Source organism: Gadus macrocephalus, chromosome 21 (assembly GCF_031168955.1).
Source record: "Gadus macrocephalus chromosome 21, ASM3116895v1".
Taxonomy (NCBI): domain Eukaryota; kingdom Metazoa; phylum Chordata; class Actinopteri; order Gadiformes; family Gadidae; genus Gadus; species Gadus macrocephalus.
Genome location: NC_082402.1, coordinates 5,981,831 through 5,988,686, shown reverse-complemented (window position 1 = coordinate 5,988,686; position 6,856 = coordinate 5,981,831).

Here is a 6,856-nt window from a genome sequence, read left to right as displayed (position 1 = left end):
ACCGCCTCTTCTATCCCGACACGCGAGCCACCACACCACACGGTGCAACACAGTGGCACGTTCTCCATCACGGGATTGGTGTCACCGCTGGTGAGCGCCAACACAACTCTGTAGGTTTAATAAGCTGTAGCGACAAAGAAAAGTGGCTCCACAAACCTCCAAAATGTCAGACACTGCAGTATCATCAGTCACTACAAATGGGCTTCTTCCTCTCCTGCCTCTTTACTTTGTCTTTTTTTTGGAGGTGTGTGGGGGGGGGGTGGTACTCTTGGGGTCAGCCACATAGCAGTGATGTGGCTGGACTGATATGCAATTATTCAAATCAGCCCTCGGGAAAAAGACACAACGTGAGCTTTTTGTTTCACATCTCCACGTAACCATGGTGGGCATCGGCTTGCAGCCCTGCAGCGCTGAAAGCAAGTGATTTCAGTACCTATGTTTGTTTGAACAAGAATCCATCGCAAGCCAATCCCCTTTTTCTGCGATTAAAATGTATTTATTTCTTCTCACCCCCGTTCAGCCCTCTCTAAATACCTCACAATTAACATGTGAAGGACCTCCAGTTATTATCAAGCCCAAAATAGACTTAAACAGGCTGCATTCCCATCTTCAATACCCCTGGTCCCACACCCAAACATGCCCTCAATTACCCTGTGAGTGCCACATGTGCAACATCATTAATAAGATCCACTAATAATTGTGTTGAGCTCCATTGGCCGTGAGTGAGATTTGACTAATTACTGTAATTGTATTGAAGCGATGCTCATTAAATATGAAAATTGTGTTCTGTGTGAAAGAGGGGCTTTCTCGTGATCCATCTTTTCACAGCCGGCCGGGAAATAAATGAGAGAAGGGTTTTCTCATTGTGCAATTAACTATACGCTACACACGCCGTGCACACAATCGCCTGACCCCCCCCCCCCCCCCCCCATCAGCCCAGCCCCCCACCCTGCATGGTCTGAGGGATTCCTGCGCAGCTCAGACCGTGGATATTGTGTGAATAGGGGGGTTTGTGAGACGTGGGTCTGTGGTCATTGTGTGTTCGAGAATAATTTACAGATCACTTGTTTCAGTTACTTATAAACAGCTATGGTTCAAACATATACATTTTAGACAATATTGGATGCACCTATAAATGCAAGGGTGGTTCATAATTGAATTGGACTATTATGTCATTTTGGTATATCCTTTTTTTTAACGGTGTAGTGTGTAAAATGTAGTGGCATATGGTATATTATTGGAAGATCCCATGAAAACAACAATGGTTTTGTTTTTGTTAGCTAACATTGCACCTTTATGTCTACATAGGGAGGGGTCCTCTTCCATGGGGGAATCCATGTTGCACCAGTAGTAGCCCGGAATGGACAAATTGGGTGTGGGTTGAAATCTGCAACCTCACTGCTAGATGCCACTAAGTCCTATACGCTGCGCCTTAATCATGGTTCGTATCAGTCTGAGAGAAAAAACTGCATTTTGTATCCATTTACTCACCAACCACCATCTTGTCAGTGCTGAATTTACTTTAAAACAAACAATGAATTGCTTACTTTTTACTGTTTTCATTATATATATCACACTTAAAAGCACTATTCATATTCCTGCTTATCTCAAACATTCAAAGCCAGTAGGCTTATCGGCAGCTTTTATTTTGTAAAGTAATGTGAACCATTACAATGTGGGGAAGAGCTAGAGCTAATGCTAGCTATCCACATTAATCAAACGGGCCACTTCCATCTATGACACGAAGCATAAACGTCCTTATCGGCCATCCTAATAGTGTGGACGTTCGACAATCAGATTCTCGCTGGCATAGCATACATTTCATCTTTATCACAGCCACCCATCGCTTCTTATGCAGAAGAAATAGTATATTACCAGCGGACATATTTGTGCTTAAAGAAGCCCGAGGCAGTCTATCAGTTTGAGGAATCGTCCACTTTGTTTACCTGTATTTACATATATTTATGTTTTTGTGTCTGAAATACGGACAGACACACATGATAAATGTATTGTCCACCAGAACAGATTCCAAACATGTTTGGTTTCTTTGAACCATTTAACCACATTCTCATGTTTTGATGCTATATTATATCTGAAATGGTTGCATTAGAAACCCTCTCATGTGAGTTATTGTAATAATAAACACCCAGTTATTCACTAAACAGCGTTTCAATGCAGTCAGGGCCGCTTCGGACATCAGTGGATTTGAGGCGGCCCGAATAAATCAAAGCACATTGTTTGCATTCGATTAAATCCATTCGAGTACAGCTTGTGAAATCGAAATAGAAGAATATTTCATAAACCTCCCGCATTAAACACTTATACCTCCCTTCTTATTCGGACTCTGCTTTGATTAATTCATTAATATTCCTCTCCCAAGGTCTTTTTATAAACCTCGTCATTAATAAAAGCAGACATTCAATTAGCACACAAATCTTGATTGCCAATTTTGTCATAACCGCCTTCCCTTTCTCTTTTTTCCCTCCCCTTTCTTCCTTTTTTTTACACCATCGTTAGAGCTCCCAAGTCTGCTGTGGTTGGCTGGGAGGAGGAGGAGCGGGAGGAAGAAAAAAATTAACTAATTTCATTAATCTAATTGTCATCGCTTTCAACCATCCTACTAATAAGTACAAATTAATATGATTAATCAATTTGACGACACAAACTCATTCAATTACGATTTTTCAAAGGCAAAGTGGGTGGGGACGGGTGATAGGAGGGGACGGAGGAATGGGGGGGTGGGGGGAGGGAGGGGAGGTGGGTGAGGAGGGGGGAGGGAGGGGTGGTTATGGAACAGCCTGGGTCCTGTGTTGGGAGCAGCCCACCAAATTGACGTGAAGTCAGGTAATTAGTCACTTGGAGCAATAAATAAATGAGAGATAAATCCTAGAGGGCAGAAACCTTATTATAATTGTTGATATTATTATTTTTTTTATTTCTTATTAAAATGAATAATAATATTAAGCATTATATTCCTTTTTTGAAAAATGATTACCGATTATAACTGAATCTTTTTGCAGTGACCGTTACCCTTTCCAACCTTTTTATCAAATACTAAATCTAGCTACATGTATGTATTTTTCTACTCCCTCACGATCGAATAGCCACCATGTTCTCTCTGCACACACATGTATTAAGGTATGGATTGGACTTTACTATTTGACTATTGAATATTGAGTGACTTGGCAGGTGCTTTTATCCAAAGAGACGTCCAGCGAATTCCAATACCTCCGGGGCAGGTCGTGGGGCGCACACAGGTTAGCCTGCTGACACTGGGGATTGAACTCGATGAACACACTCTACCTTGTCCTGCAGTAATAAGGATTTCCTTACCCACATTTCAACATTGGGCACTACTAAAGTGAATGCTTTTTTTATATACATATGTATACAGACATATTTCTTCTGAAGACCACAACCATATATATAAATATAGATATATATTTTTTTAATGTGTATATAAATATATAAATCATGTTTTATGTGATGCAGATTCAATGCATTGGAGGGGTTTCAGATACTCTGGCTTTGATTCACACACGGTATATTTACTCTGTTGAAAGACGTGCTGATGCAGCAAGAAAACTGTAACGCCCTTTGAGGTATTGTATCTTAACAAGCTGGTATCGGTCTATTTGTACAAATTAGTGGTTGTTGTTGCTGTTGTTAAGAGGGAGAGGGAAGGGTGTGTGTGGGGTTGTGTGTGTGGGCATGCGTCTGTCCGTGTGTCTGTTTGTTTTTGCATGTGTGTGCACACATGCATGTGTATGTTGGTGTGTGTATGTGGTTCCTTGTGTGTGAGTGTGCGTGCGTTCATCCGTGCATGTGTGTGTGTGCGCATGCATCCGTCAGTGCATGTGTGTGTGTTTGCATGTGTGCTTGGCTTGCGTACGTGCGCGCGCGTGTGCGTGCGCGCGCGCGTGTGTGTGTGTGTGTGTGTGTGTGTGTGTGTGTGTGTGTGTGTGTGTCTGTGTGTGCGTGTGCCTGTCAGCATACGTGCATTTTTGTGTGTGTGCATGCACATCTGTGTGTGTGTCTATGACGTGTGTGTCGGTGGGGGGGGGGGGGGGGGGCGTTGGATGCAGAACAGTTTCAGTGGCATCCCTCTCTAGTTTGTGAAGTGTGGTGGTGGTGGGGGCGTGGGTTAAAGAGGAGACAATTAGACCAACGGTTCGATTGGCGTGTGGAGGCCCGGGTGCTGACAGTGGAGAGAAGGCTTTCAAATGTCATACCAATTAATCTATGCAGCCATCAAACAATATTCAGGAAACAAAGTCAGGGGGGGCGATCAATCCGCATCACTTTTCCCCTGACCGGGTTATGGGAAAATTGATTTGTCAAACAAAGCATTTTGGACGCGGCGCATGGACTTGTACCGGATCCATTAGTGTCCATTGAACATTTTGTTTAACATAGGATTCTCATCACAGGGAAAGCGCCGTGTCCTCAGTATTGCCGGCCACCACAACTTTCACCGTTCTGGATTCCCGCCCCTTTTACTTGTTTAGAAAGCTTTACTGCTGATTTAGCCATCTCTTTTAAACAGACAAAAAAGCCTTTATTTTGCGCATCACAATACACCACCTTCTTCCATAGACCCAAGTGCATCCCCATGAAATAACGTGCCTTTTAATACAACATATCTCACCCCTTCTTTCCTCATTCCACACGTTAATAAACCGTACAAAATGCATAAACAGCTAATGACTCCTTCTACCCACAAGTGTGAGGGACGCTGGGCCCCTAAAAGGCTCTGTATCATCGCTATATCCCGCCGGGGGCCCCCACCACGCCTGCTTTGTACAGTACAGTATACGCGTCGGCCCCTAAGCTGTATAAAGCAATCCCCTGCACACTGTATTGTTCTAACACTGAAGTGTATCACATTGTGCCTGGCGTGCTGTTTTAGAGGGGAGAGAGGGGGAGATAGATAGAGGGAGGAGGGAGAGTGAAGGAGAGGGAGAGAGAGAGAACGAGCTCCCTCTGGGGAGATCCCCCCCCCCCCCCAACCCCCTGACAGCGTATCTCTCCCTAAAGGCTAGGCATGGGTGACCTTGTCTTATTCAGTGAGGGCGTCTACAGAACAAAAAAGGAGAGCTGGGTCCTGAATGGTCCATTTCCCCTCTTTTAACACCCCTTTAATGTCATCAGTGAAATATGAAGTCATTAGGCGATATTAAAACACTGCTGACAAACTAATTAACGGGAGACATTAAACGCGAAGGGCTTGATTAATCCGCTTTAACGATTCTTTTTAAGTGGTTCTGGTCAAAATTAATACAGATTTACTGGTGATCTTAAGAGAAAGAAAAAAAAGCTGGAACAAATACTCGTGTGTACCAAAAAACTCAAGGGCGATCTGCCGTCATTGGCCTTTTTACCTCTTGGGGTGGATTCCTGTTTGAGCCATGCCCTCTGTGCCTCAAGGCCTTCCCAGAGCATGGAAACTGTGTTAGGTCACAACTTGGTACATGTGGTCATCCTTCTTCTGAGGACCTCACTGCTTATTACCTTGGATGGACGATATTGGGTTGTTAGGGGCGTTTGACTCCTAGCCAAAAGGTTCTGGGTTCGATCCCCAGTGTACGCTGTCTACCTGTAGGCCTCCTCAAGCAAAATGTCCTAATGCCGTACATGCTCCTTAATGATATCGTAAAATTTAATTAAATTCATTGTAAATCGCATTAGGTTAAAGTTTCAGGATCTGATTCTGATTAAATCAAGATCAAACATAACTGCATGCAGATGTAACCCAGCTGTATTTTCAGTCAGCTAATACTTTCTTGCAGGGCCGTGGCACCAAATCCTGGGCCCTGTATACAAGAGCTACTGAAGGGCCCCCCCCCCCCGAATTCCCCCTACCAGCCCCCTGCGCTGAATTGTTGACGGGGGGGGGGGGGGGGGGGGGTAGAGAACAATTGTTGACGGGGGGGAGAGACGTGGCCGTGTGCGACTCCTAACACGATGGGCTGGTGGATAATTTAAAAATAGTTAAAATACTTTTCTTTTTTTTCTTTTTTTTTGCCATGGGCCCCCCCTCTGCCTTGGGCCCCCCCAGGACTGCCTCACTTTCCCCCGCAGTCCGTCGGCCCTGCTTTCTTGTAATATCACTGTTTTTGGTGTGTGTTTCTTTAAGTGTTACGACCACTTTATGTTACGGCAGCTTTACGATTGCCGTGTTATCGTTTACTTGGAGATGAAAATGCGCGGCTTCTTTCTCTTTCAATGCATGCAAGTAATGTGTGGACAAGCTGTAATTTTCCTGCTGTTATTTCGGAGTTTAACTTGTTAAAAGTATTTTATTTACCGTACAAAATACTCGGTTCGCTTTTGATAAAAATCCAGAAGCCTTGTATCCACAAGAAGACCGCAAGGAGGGAACTCCACCGAGTTAATGAACATTGGTGAACGAGACGGCCTGTTTTCTTGTTCCTGAGTTGCCTTTCCCAGTGTCTCGTGAGGAGCCGTCCCCATCTTCTGAACGTCCCGTGGATTACAGGCAAAACCATTTCAATCACCACACACGTATAGAGCTCTATAATACTGTTTTGCTGGCCAGTACTTTACTTTAATTTACTTTACTTTATTACTTTTTCTTGTTGCTAAAGACAATAAAAGGACACTGAGAAAGACCAAACGTTGTTGTTGTTGTTGAGACATTTAAGTATTTGGTTTAACATCCTAAAAAAAAGGGAAATATGTTATTTTTGTATTTTATTTTCGTATTCCAATTGAGGGTTAACCAAAACATAATTGCATTTCCAAGTGCTTCAAATATATAGTTATATGATTTATCCGATTTCGATGAAGAAGATGTGTTTCAGTCCAGCAATTGTTGAATAAATCTGGATTGATA